This window comes from Staurois parvus, unplaced genomic scaffold, assembly GCF_062004578.1.
Source record: "Staurois parvus isolate SC_StPar_1 unplaced genomic scaffold, SC_StPar_1.0 ptg001066l, whole genome shotgun sequence".
NCBI classification, from domain to species: domain Eukaryota; kingdom Metazoa; phylum Chordata; class Amphibia; order Anura; family Ranidae; genus Staurois; species Staurois parvus.
This window is the reverse complement of record NW_028318862.1, coordinates 862,886-886,586: the sequence shown is the minus strand read 5'-3', so window position 1 is coordinate 886,586 and position 23,701 is coordinate 862,886.

Genomic DNA, 23,701 nt, shown 5'->3' with positions numbered 1-23,701 from the left:
GAAGGGTACTTGAAAACAGAAGTGTAACTTAAAGTCAACTGATAATTAAGCTGCGAAATGCATAGAGAGCACAGGCTACCTATTATTGCTCAGTTGTTGCTGCAGACATTGTTGAACAATGGCAGTTCACCCAGTATCATGCAGAGAAGCGGTAAAAGAAAATAACAAATACAATTTCAGGGATCTGTATATAGGGGACAATTTAGTGAATGAATTTTCACTAGGATAGTCATTGTCCTACTATTGAACACTTTTACAAAAGAGACTAATCTTGACATATACTATATGGCCAAATATTTGCAGACATTTGAAAATGACAGCTACAATATATGGTCAAAAGTATGTGTTTCAATTTAAGGGTGATGTTACTGCTAAAAAATGGAAAGACATTGTGGACAATTGTGTGCTTGCTTCCTTCCTTGAGAAAATGATTTGGGAAGGAATGACTGTGCTAAGCAGCATTAGGTCCTCAAAACATGGTTTGCTTAGTTTGATGTGGAGGAACCAAAGTGGTATGTGCAGAGCGATGGGATCAACTTACTGAATACCTTTGAGGTGAACTGGAGTACTCACTGTGAGTAAGGTCTTCTTATCCATTGTCCATACCTGACCACAAAAAAGCCTTTTCAGCTAAGTGGGCCCAAATAACCCTGGCATACTCCAGAATCTTGTTGAAAGGCTTCCAATAAGGTTGGAAGTTATATTATAGTTACAATGGGGAGAGGGTAATTCAATAAAAATGCTCATTGCTTTGAAATTGAATGTCCAACAAGCTCACATAAGGTAGAAGTGATAGTCAGGAGTTCACACAATGACCATGACTACATTGCATATCATTATACACCATTTATTTACAATTTGTGTAATACATGTAAATTAATAAAGGTGTTTTGCTTTCCAGTCCAGTATTGGGTACTGATGTGTGTTTTATATCTTTGGAGTCATTACTTTAGTTCCTGGTATTTTAATTGAGCTGTTTCTTAATGTAAACTGTAATAAACGTACAAAACATTTTAGTTATGTGTCTCGTGATGTGCCAAAAAGTCCATTAGTTGTTGGTGGCAGAAGGCATTATATACCCTCTCTGCTTAATTTTTTTTTTTTGATATTTGGATGTAGCATTTTGGAAGTCTTCATTAATATATTGTTGAATTTTGGGTGTTTGTCACGTACCTGGGTAGTGAGCCTGACGTGAAGAGGCAGACCTCCCGTACAACTCTGGCTCAAGGACCGCTGATAGTGGGACAGCGGTTGCAGGAGCGCGGTGGGGTATGGGTGCCTGAGATCAGTCCGGTAACAGCTGGAGGGCTGATGAGTTGAAGGCCAGAGCAGGGTGCAGATGTAGGACAAGCCTATCTATTACACTGCTTAATTACAATTTGTGTAAAACATGTAAATCGATATACTGTAAGTATATCGCTTTCCAATACAGTATTGGATATTTATATGTGTTTTATATCTTTGGTGACATTTTTTTTTGTTTCTGGTAGTTTCATTGTAATAAACGTATACAAATTTTTAGTTATGTGTCTCGTGATGTGCCAATAAAGTCTGTTAGTTGTTGGTAACAGAAGGTATTATATACCCTCTCTGTTCCATTTGTTTCTAATTTATTTTTGCATATGGAATTTTACAGTGGAATAACTAGAACCTTTAGAGCCCTGGTGCAAGAAACCATGAAAGGCCCCACTGACCCTCGGCTGAGGCCGGTTGCAAGTGTGACCTTTGTGACACTGGTAGTTCCACCACTGGTGTCAGTTTTTGTTTATTTTTTTTATAATTTAAATATTTATTAATTTTCCATTTTAATTACATTTCATCATCACAATATAAATATATATATATAAAAATATATTCTATAATATTATATTAACCAACATTTCTACTTTATATACTCTATGTTACCTTTCCCCCCCTTCTCCACCCCCCACCCCGTATCCCCTCTGCCTATTCTACCTTTTCTCTGCGTCTTCTTATATCAGCAAGTGGAATTTTTCTGTTGTTATCTTTATTCTTTCCTATACCTCATATATAATCTAGCTTTTTCCCAGTTCTCCCATTTCCCATAGTAAACCTCCATCTTATCTTCTTGGGTATGGCACAATCTTTCCATCTTTCTAATCTGCTCGACTCTTTCAATCCAGTCCTTTTCCTTTGGTGCCTCTACTCGCCTCCAGAACTTGGGTATCAGGGCTTTTGCAGCATTTATATAGTCCCATATCCCTGATTTTTTATATTTATTTACCGTTATATCCGTGATGTGCAAAATACATACTTCTGGATCTAGATTTATATCTATTTCTGTCAATTTTCTTATTAAGTGGATTATTGTTTTCCAGAATATCTGGATTTTTGGACATCCCCACCATATATGGTATATTGTGCCTATTTCTCCACATCCCCTCCAACACAACGGTGTATTCTCTCCACACATCTTATTTTCTACTGTTGGTGAAATGTGCCATCTTGTCAAACACTTATAGTTCATCTCTACTTCTCTCATAGAGACATTTTCGTGAGTTAATCTATACATTCTCCTCTGCTTTTCCTCATCTATCACAACTCCCATATCCATTTCCCATTTTGTTAAATATGTTGGTTTCGTGTTTGTGTCTAGTTCAGTGAGTATTTTATAAACTCTAGCAATCCCGTGTTTTCCATCACCTAGTGTTCCCAATGTCTTTTCGAACAAGTTCCAGTTGTCTCTTGTCCTTAAAGGTCTTGGCAAGCTTCCAACAAAACACCTCAATTGGAAATACCGCCATTCGTCTAATTTAGTGAAAATCTCTCCCTCTTTTTTTTTCAATTCGCCAAATGCTCCTATTTCATCTCCCACCAAAATATCTCCTAATTGCACCTTTTCTTTTTTAAACCACTTCCCTCCTATTTCTTCTCTACCTGGGGGAAAAAACTCTGTATTTTTTAGTGGAATCAGTGTGGAATTAAAAGTCCATTTCATACTTCTGTGTAAGTTATCCCAAATCTTTAAAACATTCAAAGTGTATGTGTTTACATTGTCATTTAAACCCCTATACTGTGTTGGCACCCATATCATTCTTCCCAAGTCTATTCCGCTGAGTTCATTCTCTATTCTCACCCAGCTTTTTTTATTATTAAATATCCAATCTATGGTTCTTGCCAATATTACCGCTTTGTAATATCTTTTAAAGTCTGGGAGCCCTAAACCCCCTCTTTCTTTCCTCCTACTTAGCAGTTCGTATGACAGTCTTGGTTTTTTATTCCTCCATATGTATCTTGTTATCAATTTCTTAATTATTTTAAAGAAAATCTCTGGGAGTTTAATTGGGATCATTTGATATCTATATATGATTTTTGGTACTATTACCATTTTTACCAGATTAATACGACCCATCCATGTCGGGGTTCCTCCCTCCAATCTTTTTAATTCATCTCTAATCTCATTAATCAGTGTAATATAGTTTAGTTTATATAGATGTTTATGTGAGGCTGTAAGTTTTGCTCCTAGATATTTTATATCCCTGTCTTTCCATTTAAAGGGAAATTCTTTTTGTATCCTTTCTTTTTCGTTTTTTAAGATGTTTATATTTAGAATCTCCGTTTTTGTTGGATTTATCTTTAAATTTGATAGTTCTCCGTACTCCTTTAGTGACTTCATTAAGTTTGGAAGTGTTATCCTGGGGTTTCCTACATAGAACAACAAGTCGTCTGCGAAGGCAGCAACTTTATGTTCCGTATCTCCTATCAGGATTCCCTTTACGTCTCTATTCAGTCTTATTGTTGACAATAAAGGTTCTAGTGATATAACATACAACAATGGGGACAATGGGCATCCCTGTCTTGTTCCGTTTGACATCTCAATGGGTTCTGACCTCTCCCCGTTTACCCCAATGACCACCGAGGGGTATCTGTACAGCTTTCCTATCCACTCTCTCATCCTAGGCCCGATTCCCAAGGCTTCGAGAGTATCCATCATGAATCTCCAGTTTACCCTATCAAACGCTTTTTCAGCGTCTATAGACAGTAGTACCACCGGTTCTTTTCCCTTTTTACTCTTTTGGATTAGCATCAATGATCGTACCTGTCAGGAATCAAGGAATGACCAGAAAGGTGTGGACTGACACAGGGAAACACAGGTTTCAGGTATAGTATAATACAGGTTATTATTAGCCACCCAGATATATATAAATATAAACGCACAGTGCGCAAACCAACCTTCCACTAATCTTAGGAGGTGCAGGAACACAGGCGTAGTCAGGGCTGGAGAGGTGGAATGGTCAGGCCGGCCGTAGGGTTCTGTAATGACTGCCTGGTGGTACCTCTAGCGGTCCTCAGGACAGGATTCCCCAGGGCGCGGAGTCTAAGTCCCAGTCTGCTATTCACCAGGGCCCCTGATGGTGGGGATGGACTTGGAGCAGACAGGAACCAGGTCGCGGCCCCTGAGTACACCTGCTAGTGATAGAGGGATCCGCCAGAGGTATGTGCAGGTACAGCTGGATCCGTGCAGGATGGATGGATGGCAGAGTAGTGAGCGTGGTCAGACGGGCCAAGTCAGCAACGTGCGGGCAGCAAGGTATCAAAGGAGCAGGCAGAGAATGGTCAAGGTCACAAGCCGGGTTCAGTAACTCACGGACAGCGCAGTACAGAGGATCAGGCAGAAGGATGGTCAGGGATGAGCCAGTAGTCAGAACAGGAGACGGTCAACAGGAATCAGAATCAGGCAGGGTCGGCAACAAGGTATCTTCTCACAGGAACTAGGAACAGGATACAGGGGCTCATGGGGAGACATACACCAAGGCACAGAGCACAGGCCTGGTCATGCCTTATATACACCTTTCTGTAATCAGCCCCAGGTTTGGCTGATTGTGAGCTTCTGGCTGCTAAGAGCACCCGCTGGTCAGCTCTGGTACTGCAGCCCACACGGCAGGAGAGTCCCACCACCAGTGCTGAGAGCACCCGCTGGTCAGCTCTGGTACTGCAGCCCACACGGCAGGAGAGTCCCACCACCAGTGCTGAGAGCACCCGCTGGTCAGCTCTGGTACTGCAGCCCACACGGCAGGAGAGTCCCACCACCAGTGCTGAATCCATTCCTGACAGTACCCCATTATCTTTTCCTTCCCTCCCTGGAACGAAGCCCACCTGATCCTCATGTATCCATCCAGGCATTAGCTCTTTCAATCTGTTTGCTAGGACCTTTGCGTACAACTTAGTGTCTGTGTTCAATAGTGAAATAGGTCTATAGCTCGAACACTGAGAGGGATCTTTTCCCTCTTTTTGAATGAGCACGAGTTGGGCTTGTAATGATTCTCTTCTTACTTCCATCTCTCCACCTAGTGCATTCATGTAGTTTTTAAGTTTTGGTACTAAGATTTTGCTAAATTTTTTATAGTATCTCACTGTATAACCATCTGGGCCTGGGCTTTTCCCCGACACTGTCCCCTTTAATGCTAGTTTTATTTCTTCCTGTGAGATATCTGCATCTAGGGAGTTTAGTTGGTCCTCACTTAATTTTAATAACCTAGCCATTTCCAAATATTTCTTTCTTTTTTGATTTTTCTCTCTGTCTATAGTTTCTGAACCTTCCAAGGGGCTTATATTGTACAGTTTCCTGTAATATTCTATGAAGGCTTTGGTGATATCTTTATTTGAGTGTTTCATGTTTCCTTTAGCGTCTTTTATTTTTTCTATATAATTTCTATTTTTCTTTTTCCTCAGGGCTCTCATCAGATACTTTCCAGGTCTTTCTCCCCATCTATATCTCTCACTTAAAACTCTATTATATACTTTTCTCCTCTCCTCTTCTATCATTTCTTTCAGTTCTTCCTTCTGTTTTTTTAACTTCAGCTCTATTTCTTTTGTTATTCTATTCTTATGTATTTGTTCTAATTTACCTATTTCTTCTAAGAGCTCATTCATTTTCTCCCTTCTTTCTTTTTTCTTTCTTGCCCCAATCGCCATTAATATTCCTCTTATATAAGCTTTGTGAGCCTCCCACACTGTGGCTGTTGACACCTCCCCTGTCTCATTCTCCTTAAAAAAGCGTTCGATCTCCTCCCCTATTTTCTGAGCTATTTCCCTTTCCACTAAGAGTGTCTCATTCAATTTCCATCCCAGCCCTCCGCTTTTCCTTCTCCCCCATTCCATTTTCATAGTAACTGGAGCGTGATCTGATAGAGATATTGTCTCTATGTCTACCTGGGTCAGATGGTCAATTAATTGATGTTCTATTAATATATAATCTAATCTTGAATATCTCTTATGCATATTTGAGAAAAAAGTATAATCTCTATCTTGCGTATGTGTAATTCTCCAGGCATCTACCAATTGACTTATGTGTAATTCTTTTTTCAATAATTTCAGGGCCTTACTTCCTTCTGTCTTTATGTGGGAGGTGGCGTCCCTTTGTGGGTCCATACAAAAGTTAAAGTCCCCTGCCAGGATCAAACGTCCTTTTTTAAAGTCCATCAACTTCCTCAACACCTTTTTCAGATACTCCTCCGGTTTTTTATTAGGACAGTAGATATTGGCCAATGTACACTCGATCTCCTGTAGCTTGCCCCTTAAGAACAAAAATCTCCCATCTGGGTCTGTTTTTCTATCTTCCAACTCAAACCTAACGTTCTTTGCCAGGCCTATTGCTACCCCTTTTGCTCTTTTAACCGGGGTATTTGCATAATACCATGTTGGGTGATTTCTAGACCTCAGTCTAACTTTTGAACTTATCTCCAGATGTGTCTCCTGTAAAAATATCACTGAGGCATCTCTATGGTGTAATTCTTTAAATAATCTATATCTTTTCCCGGGACAGTTCAACCCATTTATATTATATGTTATACTGAACAGTGAAATAATTTATTTCTAGAGAGGCCACAAAAAAAAGGACTTGTGTTGCTAGACTAGGCATGGCACAGAAATCAGCAAATCAAACTTGACATCCTAAATACTAGACCACCTTTATTCTGTAGGTGTCACAATATTTGTGGATAAGTATTTAAATGGTATTAAACACAAAACCAAAAATGTATTGCATACATTTATTGTACATGTATTGGAAATATATTGCAACTTGCCAATCATTAGATGTGGTGGCTACATCAGTCTTCTTTTTTTGGTATTTGTCCGTCTGCTTTCCTTTGGTAGTAACATACATCTTGTATTAGAGTGCCCCTACTCTGGATGAAGGAGCACAGGGGCACATTTGGATAGCAGCATTGTCAATCTGGGGGGAGGGGAGTGTTAGGTGTACTACACTGTAAACTGCTACATTTGCAGGACAGTGTGTTCTGTTGAAAAACAACAGACTCACTGGCTAGATTAGTAGATGAAAATAAAAGAAAGAAAGACTAAAACAAAACTAATGCAGCCATCACCTCCAAGAATTGGCAAACTGCAATAGAATACATTTTAGCTTTGCTTTGGGTTTAATACTGCTTTAAGGCTGAACATATATTAAAGCCTCAGCAATATATCCATTCTAGTGGCTGGTGCAATGTTAACAATTTGTTGTATTCTTTCTGCTGTTTTACAGCTGGCACATCAATATTTTTTTGTTCCACAAAGTTTATTGAGAAAAAGTCAAAACATATAAATGGTATAAATTGTACAATGTAATACAATGTGCCAAAGAAAAACGCGGTAAAACACAAATCGCACATGCCAAACAATAAGAAATATGCAGGTGAACAAAATAATAAAGCCCTCTCTTGTCACCTGTAACAATAATGAAGTTGAACTTGGAGAAGAAAAAAAAAAAAAAACACGAGAACACAGCAAAAAAAAAAAAAAAAAAAAAAAAAAAAAAGAAGGCAAACACCAATCATAATCACCACATAGCATACAAAATATCACCAAACGAGCAGGATCATTTATTTGCACCCCCAGATTTCTTTCATCGTCGAGCAGCAGAGTAGGGGGGAAGGGAATAAAGCTAAAGGTGCTGGGCTTCTGGTGCAAGGAAGAAGTTGCGAAAATATAGAAAGCTCGGTGTTATCCAGGAGGAGCAGCAAAGGTACCACTCAAAGGTAGCCAACGCATATGAAAATTACTCCGTGGAATGGGAGAGGCACATGTGCAAGTGTATTCCGGGTGTGAGATTAGGTTGCCTATGGACAGCGGAATAAACATAAGTGTAGAGGAAAAAGAAAAAGGGAAAAAATGAAGTGGAGAAGATGTGAAAAACAGCAAAGACAGTACTGGCAGGTACAGGGCACAACGAGGAAGGAGTCGGGAGGAAAGAAAAAATAAAAAATGGTGAGAAGCTGGAAAGCCAAAGAAGGAAGAAGAGAAAAAAAAAAAAAAAGGGGGGTAAGGGGGGTAAGGGTCAAAGGGGAAGGAGACTAAGGGGGGGGGGGCGGTATGGATAGACATGTCATATAGGTGGAAGCTCCAAGGACAGAGCTGGTGTGCTCATCCCCTAGGGGATAGAGACATAAAGCAGACAATCGGGCACCAGGGAAAAGGATTGTCTCACTACCTGATCAGTGAAAGGGATATAATAGAAAAGTGTTATCGACAGCCCAGCAAGGGTCGAGGAGTCAGTACAATACAGAGTGTAATACAAAGCCACAGGTCTGGCTCAGAGTCAGGTAGAAAGACCCATGAGGGATTGGTAGTCGGGGGTCGTTTGGAAGTGGGTCCAACACGACCAAGTATGGGAGAATTTAGTCGGGTTATCTTGGGAGGAAGCAATCAGCTCCTCCATCTCTGCAATTCTTCCCAGACGAGTGAACCAATCTTTTATTGAGGGGGGTTGAGTAGATCTCCAAAGCACAGGAAGACAAAGTCTAGCAGCATTAATCATATGCATTGCTAACGATCGGAAGTATAGACGTTTGGGGAGCGGTGTATGGTGGAGGAGAAATTGGGCCGGGGAGAAATCGAGAGGTAAAGTGGACACTGACGAGGTTATACGGTGGACTTCCCGCCAGAAGGGCAGGACGATAGGACAGGACCACCAAATATGGAGAAGGGACCCATCGGGTGCTCCACATCTCCAACAATTATTGGGTAGAGAAGGGTTAAAACAATGAGTTCTGGAAGGGGTAATGTACCAACGGGAAGCTAGCTTGTATCCGTTTTCTTGGGTCGATACATTCAGCGAACATTTGTGGGAGTATGTAAAAATTTGGTCCCAATCTGAGGAAGAAAAATCTATATCAAGGTCTCTCCTCCAAGCTCGGCAAGCGGGGAGCGAGTTAGGATTCCCATCACCGGTGAGAAGGAGGTACATGGATGAGATTAGATGCCGCTGGGGTTCAGCCTTAGAACAAAATGATTCAAAGGGGGTGAGAGGACGAGTCCATTTGAGGCGGTGAGCAGAGGATGTGAGAAAATGCCTGATTTGAAGGTAGGCCCAAAAGGGGAAGGTACGATCTTTCATGGTGCTCGCCAAAGAGGAGTAGGATTTCAATTGGCCTTTATGAAAAAAGTGTTCCGCTTTCACCTGGTCATACGGCCAATGTTCCGACAGGAAGGCCTTGTGCATACCCGGAGGGAAGTCCGGGTTTAAGCAAAGGGAGGTTAAAGGGTTGGGGGCATCCGAGATGGAGGCCGACTTGCATGTCAAGCGGAAGATGCGCAAGGTAGGACCAATCAGTGGATGAGTGAGAAGGGCCTGGGGGGTATGTTTCGTCAAGAGCCACGGGATCGAAGCTATAGGAGAAGGAGAGAAGGAGTTTTCGAGATGCACCCAGTCTTTGGTAGTTGAATGAATATTCCAATCTATAATTCTGCAAAGATGGCAGGCCCAATGATATTGCCTGAGGTCTGGGAGCCCAATCCCACCCCTGGATTTGGGGAGAACCAATTGGCAGAAAGATATGCGCGGACGCTTGTGGTTCCAAAGGAAGAAGGAGCACATTCTCCTACATGAAGCGAAAAAGGCGGGTGGCAAGTGGATAGGTAAGGTTTGAAATAAATAGAGGAGGCGGGGGAGAATGTTCATTTTTAATATAGCAGCTTTGCCGAACCAGGAAAAGCATGGTCGATGCCATTTAGTGAGATCTTCCTGAATGGATTTAAGTGCTGGGATAAAGTTTTTTACATAAAGGTCAGAGAGGTCGCACGTAAGCTGAATGCCCAGGTAAGTGAGAGTTTCACTGTCCCATCTAAACGGGAACTGCGATCGGCAAAATGAGACTACATCAGAAGGGAGGGTGACATTGAGGGCATTAGACTTTGAATGGTTGATTCTAAGGTTCGACATGTATTGAAAAAGTGAGAAATCTTTAAGCAAATTGGGCAAGGTGGTCCGAGGTTCCGTTAGAAACAGCAAAATGTCATCCGCATAGGCGGCGAGTTTATACTCTTGAGCCGGAGCGGAAACGCCCTTAATATTTGGGTTGGAACGGAGTTTACGCAGCAGTGGCTCTAATGATAGCACAAAGAGGAGAGGAGAAAGGGGGCAGCCCTGGCGCGTGCCATTGCCGAGAGAGAAATGGTTCGATAAATGGCCATTCACCCGAACCTGTGCCGTGGGTCCAGAATACAAGGTCATGATGAAATTAAGCATGTGTTCTCTCAAACCAATCGCCTGAAGGGTTGCCCTCAAATAATCCCAGGACACTCTGTCAAAGGCCTTCTCAGCGTCCAAAGAGAGAAGGAACCCAGGAGACTTTGATGTGCGAAGCCAATGGATAAGGTTGAGGGCCTTGATAGTATTGTCTCTCGCTTCCCTGCCAGGGATGAAACCCACTTGATCGAGGTTAATCAAAGAAGGGAGTAAGGGGAGGAGACGGTTGGCCAGAATTTTAGCATAAAGTTTCACGTCTACATTCAGAAGGGAGATGGGCCTATAATTGGAAACCAAAGTTGCATCCTTATCCCCCTTGGGTATGACAGTGATGTGCGCTTCTAGAAGGCGATGACACGGCACAGGGAGCGAAGAGAAAGTGTTGAAAGCCGAGAGGAAGGGGATGGACAAGACGGGTAAAAACTCCTTGTAATATACCGCAGACAGGCCATCAGGGCCCGGGCTTTTACCAGACTTCATTTGTTTGACGGCCCGCGACAGTTCCTCAGCCGTGATATTTTGCTCCAGTTCCAGGGCGGATGTCTCAGAAAGTGCAGAAGGGCTATAAAGATGAAGAAAGTCCGAGATCACCGTGGCTCTGAGTTTGTTGGTTTCAGGTGGGGGACGTTCCGGAGGGAGGTTATATAATGCCTTATAATACTGCTCAAAATGAGAAGCAATGTCAGCATTAGTGGTGGCAAAAGAACCGTCTGGACCCCTGATTTTGTGGATTGTTAAGCTCGACTTTTTCGCTTGAAGGGATCTGGCGAGGAATCGCCCGCTTTTGTTTGCAAACTCATAAAATAATTTTTGAGACAAGACATATCTACGTTTAGCCACCTTACCCAGTTCGGTCAAAAGCTGCGTGCGAGTGTTTGTGAGTTCAGTCAAGGTAGAAGCCGCTTGACTGTGTTTGTGAACTCTTTCCAAAAACTGGATGCGCTCCATAAGTCGTCGCAAATGTGCTTGTCTCTCCCTTTTGCGCTTCGTAGCCATGGCTATGAGAATCCTGCGAATTACGCATTTATGTGCCTCCCATTGCGTCAAGGAGGAGGTATCTGAAGTCTGATTGGTCGCGAAGTAATCTACCAATTGGGAGCGGATCTCGGCTTCGTGTGTTGGGTCGGAAAGAAGAGATGCGTCCAATCTCCAAATCTTAGAGCGGGAGTGTTTTTCAGGAAAACGCAACGTCATGGTTATGGGATGGTGATCCGATAGGACCATTGGTTCAATGGAGGTGTCATGAAGAAATGGCAGATCCACTTGCGAGAGAAAAATGTAGTCAATTCTGGAGTACTTATTGTGTGGAGGAGAAAAGAACGTATAATCTTTAACATTCGGGTGTAAGATTCGCCAAGAATCGTGGAGTTGTAAATCCTGGAGTTGTGTGCGGATCTGTCTTAGGGATTTGTATGGTAAAAAGGAACTGCCCGAGGAAGAATCCAATAAGGGGCATAAAGGGACATTAAGGTCTCCCCCCAAGATCAGCACACCCGACTGAAAAGAAGAAAGAGAGGTGGAGATTGAGCGGAAGAAGGGAACCTGCTTGGTATTGGGTGCATATAAATTTGCCAGTGTAATGGGTCTGTTGGCAAAAGTGCCTTTTAGAAACAGGAACCTACCTTCTGAGTCAGGGAGCGACTCCGTTATAGTTAAAGGGAGATGTTTTGCAATCAAGATGGCGACACCTTTTGATTTGGCATGAGGGTTAGGGGCATGATAGACTGTCGGATAACGTGAGTTAAAGAGCTTGGGAATGACATCCTGTCTAAAATGCGTTTCCTGAAGGAAAACGACATCCGCTCTTTGTTTAGATAAATAGGAGAGCAGAATGGAGCGTTTTTCAGGTGTGTTCAAACCCTTCACATTAAGAGATAGAACTTTCAGTGACAAGTGTCCTGACAACGATTTGGGAGAAGACATGTCCAAAGAGGAATGTGAAAGCAACCTAAAAAAAAAGGGAACACGGGGTACTAAAAGGATGGGAATAGGATTGGGGGGGGGGGAGAGAAAAAAAAAAAAAAAAAACAGAACTACCAGCGGGAGGAGTAGACCAGCTAATCCGCCTAGATATATAAGAAAAAAGGGAGAAGAGAAAGGAAGAGAAGATGGGGGGGGGGGGTTAAGGGGTAACAGAAAAGAGAAAGGAGGGAGTAAAAACAGCCGGCAAGAGTCAGTAAAAGCTCTCCGAGCTTACTGTGTGGGGAACGCAGTGGGCCGAAATCCAAAATAAAAAAGAGGCCCGCCATACGGGGACCTTAAAAAGTGCAGGGAATGGAGAGGTAGGGCGAGGATAGGGCATGCACAGAGAGGGACTACACCCAGCCGGCGAGGGAGATGTATCAACCCTCACCTGGTAGGACGTATGGCTCAGGATTTAGCGAGAAATTGGGTCAAGAACAGAACGGTAGCCTGCGCTAGGAGGGAAGTGAGGGAAGTGAGACAGGCAACAAGCCATATCAATGTTTGGGAGATACCCATATGAACAAAGCACTACATAGGAATTCTAAAGCGGAAATATAGTGTCACGAGTATACCGTGGTGGAACTACTAGGAATGTCGTCCGCAAAGGTATGGCTTCATAGAACGGTCAGACCGCCCTCTCTTCAGGGAGAGAACAGGCAGTGTCGCACAACACATGAAGTCACAAAATATTGGCAGGGGAACAGTAAGGCATAACATGTGCAGAAAAAAACATACAGCTCAAATATCGCATATCAAAAAAAAACACAGTATACTAAATTGAGAACAACTAATATGACAGAACGACCCCCCCCGGCCTGGACTCTCAAGGTACTCCTGGACCCGAGCAGCACCTCATATCAGATAGGAGGAAATGCGTGGGGAGGGAAGAAGAAGGCACAGGCAGAGTACCTACATTGGAGCCTCATCAGAGGCACTCATTAGTATTCAGAAAGTGAAAAAGGATACAGAGCGGGATGGGAGAGACCGATTTCTGCAAGGAGTCTCCATCCGGAGAGCTCATTGAGGTGATGCTCGTTCACAGGTGCACAGCAACAGCGTGAAGGTTAAAAAAAAACAAAAAAAAAAACAAAAAAAAATAAAAAAATAAATAAATAAATAAATTATAAGCAAAGGTTTCCCCCCCCCCACCACCCCTCCCAAGCCAAACTCAGCAACCCGCTCATCAGAGTACGTGAAAAAGGATAAATGGTGCTGAGGAACTCTCTTCATCCTCTCCCAACTCGATCTTCCGGAAACGGTGCAAGGCGAGATGAATACGATGCGTGTGGGGGGACCTAAAGTCCTTCATTGGCGAACTCGATATCCTCGGAGGTCCCCAGGATAGGCTCGGAGTCAGCTGTGCAGGAGATGGAAGAGGATCGGAGCCCTCCGGAGTCCACCCGGGGTCTCTAGATGTCAATAGACCTATCAGAGGTGTCATGGAGGAAGTTAGGCACGAAATTGGTTGTAGATCCGATATTCCCGTTGCGAAGCGACAGCGGTGGTGCAGAAAATGGGCGGGTAGAAGGGAGGAACTTATAGGAATATTCTGTGCCAAACAATCATTAAGGGTCAAGAATCGTAGGGATGAGATCTTAGTGGCCCCAGATGCATAGGGCTGCCTGTGTGCAAGAGTACCAATGAGTCCAGTCCAGATCATGTGGAGGGAAGATCCCAGGATGATAGATCAGAAAGCTCCATAAGTAAGGCGAAATGGGACAAGGAATTTGCAGACAAAGTCCGAAGAGTGGCTGAACGGATCGCGAGCAATGAAACCAGCGGTAGCGCACAGTAAATTAAGGAAATCAGGACATAATGTAGAGAAGGGTCTCTAAGCTTCATGACGAGGCCTGCGATGAGCAGGAGAGGCCGTCGGGCTGGTTATGCTGGTAGAGCCACCGGCTGGAAGTCTCGGCGGGGTTGCGGGAATCAATCGGCGTCGGCGAGAGCCAGGGCCCTGCCATTCCATCTCACTTGGCATCGGTCTGGATTCCGGAACACCTGGGAGACGCATATTGCTATACCAATCGGGGAGGTCGATTAGTGGGATATCTAGGGAAGTGCAGAAATTAGGCAGATCCTCCGGAACTCGCAGGTAGGCTGTGCGCCCCTGCGCCTGTGCGGAAAGACAAAATGTGAAACGCCACCTATATGGTATGTTATGTGAGCGGAGTGCATCCAATAAGGGGCGAAGTTCCCGTCTTTGTTGCAGAGTAATATTGGAGAGATCCTGGAATAAATGTATTTCAGACCCCTGATATAAGAGGCGCCTTCTGTCCCTGGCGCGCCTGAGGATGTCCTCTTTTAGTGGGAAGCTGACTAGGCAACATATTACATCTCTTGGGGGATCAGAATCTCTGCCCCTGGGACGGAGTGCTCTGTGTGCCCGTTCCAACTCTATAGGCGTGGCCGGCGGGCGACCTAGTAGGTCATTAAAGATCGCCACAACCGTTGTAGAGATGTCGTTCGGTTCCACAGATTCTGGCAAACCACGGAGTCTAATGTTATGTCTGCGTCCACGATTATCCAAATCCTCTATTTGTCTGTAGAATTCACGGATATGCGATGCGTGTGAGACTGTTGTCTGCTGTATTTCTGCTATGGCGTCTGCATTATTGCGGCTAGCAAGTTCCACTCCCTCCAGCCTTGTGCCTAAGGAAAGTAAATCCTCTCGCAGATCACTGAGGGCGGTGGTGAGTGTGACTTTAATATCTGCAGCCACCGCCTGAAGATCTCTGAGGGATAATGCCTGGGAGTCAGAGGAGAGGTCATGCTGCGGGACTGTGTCAGTGACATGCTCAGTGTCACTGCTTTGAACACAGGCTGCCGTGGAGGAGGAAGGAGGGGGGGGAGAGGGGGAAGCTGCTTGGGCCCTGTCCCTCTGTTGGGAGCGGAACAGCTCCTGTATATGCCGCGATTGCGGCTGATTAGGGACCCGTGGGGAACGGGAACGGGAACCGGGTGTGTTCCGGTCCGATTTCCCCATGGTCATGTGCCCCTGCCTCACCCGATCCTCCGTGTAGCAGAAGGAGAAGTCCTCGGCCGGCGGGAGCTCCTGTCTTAAGCGGCCATTCCGGATCGCGGCAGACCACGCCCCCATATTATATGTTATAAACTGAATCTCTTCCATCTTCCTTAAATTTCCTCTTTTCTCCTCCATCTATATTTTTTATTTCTCCCTCCTTCTCCCTTCTCACTTGCTTTTATATCATCTTTTATTTTGCAGGAAAAACAACCACCCTCTCCCATTTCCCACCCTTCCAACCCCCTCCCTCCCCCCTCCCCTCCCCCCTCTTTTTAGGCCTAACATTTGCCTACTAATCATTTATGGTTTAAAAATCCACCTTTGATTGGGTCCTTGGGCTAAAACTCCGTCCATGGACGACTTTCCCCTTGTCTAACCTCCCCATAACCTCCCAAACCCCACCTGGATTTGTCACAGGCAGAAAAGAGAAAAAAGAAGAAGAAAAAGTCCAAAACGGAGGCAATAGAGTGGGGGTAGAAGGTGAGAAGAGAAAAAAAACAAAACAAAAAAAAAACCTCTCTCTTCCTCCCTCCCTCTCTCCCCCTCCACCTCCTCCCCCCCACACATTGCCAGTCCTCCTTTCTCTTCGCTCTATTTTCTCATTGTTCTTCTTCCCAGCCGGGGATTTTCATTCTTTGAATTTTTAAACTGTCACAAAAATTTTTCATATCTTCTGGAAACCTAAGGTATGCTGTAGTCCCATTTTTCCATCCTATTAAACATTCGGGAGTCCCCCATCTATATTGCACCTTTTGTTCTTTCAACCTTTCCAATAGGGGTCTCAAAGTTCTCCTTCTCCACAAAGTCTCTGGAGCCAGATCCGCATATATCTGTATGTCTCCTCCTTCATACTTAATTACTGATTTTCCCTTAGTCTTCTTCCAGATTTTTTCTTTATCCCAGAGTTCATAGAATTTAACAATTATATCTCTCGGCCTTTCTTTCCCCAGGTTTCTCAGAGTTTTTCCTTTTCTAAAGGTTCCTTCTATTTTAGACCTTTCCATTTCAGAGCTGTCTGTTATAGTATTAAATATTTTACAAACCACCTCTTGCAGACTTTCTCCCTTTAAGTTTTCTGAGACCCCACGTATCAAAATGTTTCTCTTCCTATCTTTATTTTCTTGTATCTCAGCCTTGTATAACAGTTTTTCTTGGACTTTCCCTATATTAGTTAGTTCTTTTTCAAGTTCAGAGATAGCCTGGGTCTGACCTTTAACTTTCTCCTCCGTTTCCTCAACTCTCTCCAAGAGGTGTCCCAGATCACTGCGAATGTTTACCATTTCTTGTTTTATTGTTTTCTCCAGTTCTTTAAACATTTCTGCCATTTCCTTTTTATTAGGTATTTGTAAATCTTTTTCCATCTCTGTATTGCCTGATATTTGCTGGTTACTAGTATCAGGGCCTATTGATACTCTAGGGCTTCTTTCCATACTAAGGTCTGCTTCTCCTTTTTCAGATCTGCTCTGAGGTCTTTCTGGGGTTACGTTTCCTTGAGATGTGTATTTTTTAATTGTGCCAGTCTGGGACCCTTTAAGCCCACTTCCTTTTACATTTTTGTTTTTCATTTTTCTCTGTGGCACTTATCCTTCTTATACTCCTTTATAAGTTCGTGGGTGGGGTGGGATATTATTTCTTTAAACTTTCAAGTCTCTGCCCTGTCCCCCTGCTGGTTTTTCTCCTTTTCCTTTCTTCCTCTTCCTCCTTCCCTCCTCTCCCCCTCCTTCCCCCTGAGCCTCTCTTCTTCTCTCTGCGAGCCTCTTCCACCTTTTATACAGTCTCTAGGGGTCCCCCCTTTCATATACACTCTATTTCTTGGAGGTCAGCACAATAGATCTTCAAATGCAATTCACAACTGTCACTCACCCTCCTCCTATGTCTTCTTCCATTGAGTGCCTTTTCGCTCGGTTCCTCTGAGGGTCTGTTCATGGGGGGGAACTCCCCAGGGTCTCTTCAGACTCCTTGTCCAGGTCTCAATGGTTCTCCTTCCACATTCTTTTAGGCTCCAGGGTTACTAAGGGGGTAGGGGGAGAGTGTGTCGTCCCCCGGCAAAACAGGTCGGCGCTGCTCTCTCCCCGCAAAACGCCGGCCGGCCGGCTTCCCGATCTCCCAGAGGTGCCTTGCGGCCGGTCACATGGTCGCGCCGGCCCCTCTCGTCTCCCAGCGTCCAGGGCCTCTCTCTTCACCAGTCACCAGCCGCTCCTCTCTTTTCCCTCACCCGCGTCAGCCTCTCCTCCGTCGGGAGCCGTCAGACCGGGTAAGTCCCCCACCGCAGGGCTCTAACTTGCCCCAGGGGATAAGCTTGGAGGCCTGGGGAGGTCAGACAACGGAGCTCCGTCCACGAGCTCCTACATTGAGCTCTCCCCTGCCGCCATGTTCAGGCTCCGCCCCAATGGTGTCAGTTTTTGTTTAAATTTTGTTTAAATTTTTTTAAATTTTACTTTATTTTTTAGGAGCCCCATTGGGGGGCTTTGGTGATATATCTGGGGACTAAACAGATCTTTTACATCTCATCTTTGAGACATAGAAAGAAGCTTGAGGACACAGCCCTCAAACTTCTTCTCTGCAGTCTCAGCTGCACTGAATGAATGGATAGGAATAATTTCCTGTCCATTCATAAACTGAAACATAGTAAACACAGTTTACTATGCTTAGGTTATGAATGTACAAAGTCAGTGATCAGTATGGAGCATTGACTCTCCATTCAGAAAAGTAAGAGGCCGGTAAATTACATATTTACTGACCCCCTTAACCACTCTCCTTTCTGAGACTTCCACTGCAGCAGCCAGCAGAACCATGGAGAGACGAAGGGGGCCAGGAGAGAGTACAGGAGGGGTTGGAGAGCATGGGGGGAGGCTAGATAGCCGGGAAGGCAAAGAGCACAGGGGTGGCCTGGAAAGCAATGAGGGGGGGGCGAAGCATGGGAGAGCGGCCCATAAAGCATGGCAAGGGCAAAGAGCATTGGGCTGTGAAGAGCAAGAGAGAGGAACAGCAGATAAAATCTGTATAGGAGGAGTGGTAGGGCAGATGCATATAGAGGAACTGATCTCTCCATTTCCTCCTGGAGCTGCTGGATGCTCTCCTCTCCCTCCCACAGGTATTCAGCAGCTGCAGGAGGAACATGGAGAGATTGGTTTCTCTATATGCCACCGCTTCTCCTATCCAGGAATACGGGGGGCCTGTCACGTACCTGATTGGAGACAAAAATGACGAGGTCGGCCTCACTTGTGTCACCAGCCCTGACCCCACTGGAAGTGGAACAGAGGGTGTCTAGGGACCAGGGGGACAAGAGCGCCAGCAGATGTTGTTTGCAGCTCTTGCAGTTGGAGACTTTGGAAGACTGATGAACCTCCGATTCAGGAACAGTAATGATATGCAGAGCTGGTATGGTAGGTCGCCAGGCGTGCACCAGAGCAAGGCAGGAAGCTGGGATGGGAGACAGGAGCAATGTCATAGGAATAGCCGGGGTCATCAATGGGCGGACAGCGAGGTACCATATCATAAGCAAGCCAAAGTCAGGAGCAGAGCCAAGGTCAGAAACCAATATCAAGCAGGAGAGTAATCAAGAGTCAGGTCAGGAACAAGCTAGGTCAGCAACAAGGAAATCACACAGGAATGAGCAGGAAATGGGGAACAGCTGAAGACCAGTAAGAACTCAGCACAGGCAGAGGCAACTTTTAAATAGTCTGTTTGGCGCCAATCTTCACCGTGCGTGTGCACATGCATGTACACGATTGTGCATTTCTGTGTGCATGCGCACTTCTATTCGCCAATTGTCTCACCGGGATTCCCTTACAGGGACACAGGGGCCCCCTGCAGCAATTGCGACTCTTGCAGACCCCGTAAGTACAGCCCTGGCATTTTGGAAGTCTTCATTGGTATATATTTTTTTAAAGTTATGCAGTCTATTATTCTGTTCAAAAGAAATGCACACATTGGCTGATTCTTCTTCCTTATTATTGTTCATTGTAAATTGTAATTAAAAAAAATTCATAAAATACTCAGGCAATAGTTATACAGTATATCAGAATGCCTACTGACACACACACATATACAGTATCAGGGGCGGACTGACCATTTGGAAACTCGGGCACTGCCCGAGGGCTCGGAGTCAGTAGGGGGCCCCATGAGATGCCCCTGGTACCTTTTTCATAGGCTTTTTTGAGTTTGGGCAAGGACATAGGGGCCCCATGATCCCCTATTTGCCCGGGGGCCCCATGAGTTGTCAGTCCGTCCCTGTCAGTATATATATTTATAAATTTATATATATATATATATATATCTTCCCATTTCCATTTGAAAGACAAGACTGTGGCTCAGTTTATGCTGAGTCTGCAACAGGAGCAACTGCATATAGAGTACACAACAAATGTCTCCACTGAGGCTTTACACACTTGTCTTAGCTGTCACTAACTGGTTTCACATATTCTCTTTCTGCTAACAGTTTTTCAGGTTATTTTAATCGTTTACTAAGTCAGTAACAGTACAAAAAGCTGTGACAAATCCACAATGCTGAAAAAGAAATATCCAGATGAAAAGAAGGTTAACCCCAGGGCACAAATATAATCATTTATTAACTTGCTAATGGGTGGTCCATGTACAGCTACATTGAGAATTCCAATTTCCAGATTTACTTGAAATTATTGGGCTATTTCAGCATTGCTACAGGGAACAAGCAAGCACTTCCTGTGGTTACAGGTGCTCGTTATTGTACAGGCAGATTTTTCTTACCTGGTGGAAAATCTTCCTGGATACATTTCTGATCCTTTTCAATTTTAAGGAGCAGAGTAAATCATTCAATTAACCAGAACTTTTTTCATGTTGGATAGCCTGTGGAAGCATTGAAACCCTTGTCTGCTGTTTGTTATTCTACAAAGCCTCGAGCTCATGGGCCCATGCTACTTCTCAGATCTGAGAATACAGAAAGCTTGTATTCTTCATATCAGATACAAATCCTAGAGCCCATCACCATGGTAGGTGAGAAGCCTAGTGGGCATATATATACATCCTGAAACCTGCCAACTAGAGGCTCACATACCCTTCCCCACTGGTCGTACTTGTGGGACGGAGCACCTTTTGCCAACATACAGTGGACATGTGACAGTCCATCAACAACCCCTTGTTGGGTGCATGGGAATATTTTCTGTACTTCTGAAATAGATTTTCTCTAAAGTTCAGGTGCCTAATAAGGTTTTAACTTTACCTTGACATGAGGCTTAGTCCCAGAAATCATGATAAATTATATTTGTTTGCTCAGGTAATTCTGAAAACATCATTCTTTTTTTCTGCAAGAACTCACCCCCTAAATCAAAGTAACAGAGAGAATCTGTCAAGGTCCTACCTTTCCTCAGGGCTTGTGCTGCTCCATGTGCTGGCATCCATCTTAGGTGTCTGCAAAGCATTGTGGGATCCTTTATGCTTTCAGCCCTCTGCGGCTCCTCCCCCAGGAGGTGGCGGCTTATCACATATAAGTCTGCTGATTGTAGCTATCCATTGCATTCGTGTCCTGTCTGTTGCACAGCAGCAAGCTCCTGTTTAGTTTCTCATTGCTCTCCTGGATACCGACTCGGCTTTGGCAAGACTCCTTCCTGGCTTCTGACCCCAGCGACCATCCTTCCTGGCTTCTGACCCTGGCTCTGGTGACCATCCTTCCTGGCTTCTGACCCCGGCTCTGGCGACCATCCTTCCTGGCTTCTGACCCTGGCTCTGGCGACCATCCTTCCTGGCTTCTGACTCCGGCTCTGGCGACCATCCTTCCTGGCTTCTGACCCCGGATCTGGCGATCATCCTTCCTGGCTTCTGACCCCGGCTCTGGCAACCATCCTTCCTGGCTACTGTTCTACCAAGTCATCCGCTGTTGCTGTTGGACTTGCATAGACTCTGTCTTGTTTTTGTATAATAAACCTACCTTTAATTGCACCTCCTTGTGTGTCTGGCTCCTCGCTCCCTGACAGAATCCCTGACATCCTAATATCTGATATAACATAGATACAAAGTTAGTCTGGTTGAAAAAACACAAAAGTCCTTCCAGTTCAATCTACAGAAAAAAAAAAAAACACACACACAAATAGAAATACTCCATATACACAATCCTATACCCACATTTGATCCAGAGGAAGGCAAAAAAACCCAAAAAAAGCATGACACAATTTGCTCCAGCAGGTAACAAAAAAAATCCTATGTTCCCTAAGAGGAAATTGGATATTTCTTGAAATATTTTGTGCAGTTAGGAAAGAATCCAGGCCTATTAAAAAAAAACCAATCTACTGACCTGGCCAGAATCAACTCTTTAGGGAGTCTGTTCCACATTTCCACTGTGAAGAGGTCTTTCCATATTTGGAGATTACATTTCTTTTCCTCCAGATGTAAAGCGTGCCCCCTTGTCCTCTGTAATGACCTCAGGGTGCATAGCTCTACTCCGAGTTCACTATATGAACCACTGATATATTTACACGTTGATCATATTCGCCCCTAATTTCCTCTTCCCACGAGAGAATACATTCAGTTCCTCTAATCTTTCCTCATAGCTGATCTCCTCCATGCCTCTTATCAGTTTGGCTGCCCTTCTCTGTACTTTCTTCAGTTCCTCGATATCCTTTTTGTGAACTGGTGCTCAAAATTAAACTGCATAACATTCTGTGGTGATACTTTAGTCATCCTCTTTGCTGAGTAAGCCTCATGATCCTTGCATGGTTTTATTAGGTTTACATGGAGGAGCTTTCTCTATATAGACTGGTATACTTGTAGGTCGGCATCATCATGGCCCTGCCATTTTGTTAGAAATTTACTCTCTACAGTGGACACCAAAAACAAATAATCTTTTTCCTAGGTAATAGGTTTAGATTTTAGCAGAGTGGCCTGCTCCTCTTGAGCCTGTTGCATATGTTCCCAGACTATGGGCATAAATGGCACTATCATATCCTGCATCTCAGCAATGTATTTGATAACATTTTTGTAAGGTGTGGCCTCTTGCTGACATTTTTCCTGGGCTCTGTTCAGAAGCCCCCAGGGACATCTATCATACAAATGTTTACATGGGAAAAACGATGTAGAGGACTCTGGCATGTCTCTAGTTGAAAACATGAAGTAAGGTAACAGCAAGTTGCAGTTTTTCCCCATCCTATCAACAACTTCTTTGCCATATCTTTTAGGATTCTATTGAACAATTTCATGAGTTAAAGGGTGGCACACTGAGGTGTAAACAGCCAGCCCAGCTCTTTAGATACCTTTGTCATTAAAGTGGTACCCTCAGGCGTGTATCTACCGCGAGGCAAACAAGGCGTTTGCCTAGGGTGGCAATTTTTAGGGGAGCGGCACCGCACCCCCCCCCCCCTCCGAAGGAGGTGAGCTGTGGTCTGTGGGAACTCCCTGTCTCCCTCCCTGCACTGACAGATTGTATGGGACTGCACACACCTCCCCCCCTCCTCCTTCCTGCTACACGGAGATCAGCAGCCCTTGGAGGAGGTGTGTGTGTGCAGCCCCATACCATGTGAGAAACGGAGAGGGAAGGAGGGGGGAGAGAGAGGGGGGGAAGAGAGAAAGGGGGAGAAGAGAGAAGCAAGAGAGAGTAAGAAGAGAGTGAGGGGAGAGATGGGAGAGAGAGAGAGGAAGAGAAGAGAGAGAGGGGGGGAGTAGAGGAGAGAGAGAGAGAGGGGGAGAGAGATGAGAGAAGGAAAATAGAGAGGGGAGAGGGAAGAGAGAGAGAGGGAAGAGAGGAGAGAGGAGATAGAGGAGAGAGAAAAGGAAGAGAGAGAGAGGGAAGAGATAGAGGAGAGAAAGAGGGGAGAGAGAGAGAGGGAAGAGAGAGAGGGAATGAAGAGAAAGAGGGAATGAAGAGAGAAAGAGGGAATGAAGAGAGGGGGGGTGAGGGAGAGAGGGGAAGAGGCAGAGAAGAGAGAGAGCAGGAAGAGAGAGAAAGAGAAGGAGGAGAAAGGGGGGAGAGAGAGGGGGATAAGAGAGAGAGGGGGGAAGAGAGAAAGAGAAGGAGGAGAGAGGGAAGCGAGAGAGAGGGAAGAGAGAGAAGGAGGAGAGAGAGAGAAGAGAGAGAGGGGGGAGAGAGGAGGAGAGAGAGAGGGAAGAGAGAGAAGGAGGAGAGAGAGAGAGGGAAAAGAGAGAAAGGGAGAGGTAGGGGGGAGAGGGAGAGGTAGGGGGGAGAGAAGGAAGAGAGAGGGAAGAGAGGGAGAAAGAGAGAGAGAGAATCATATATATATATATATATATATATA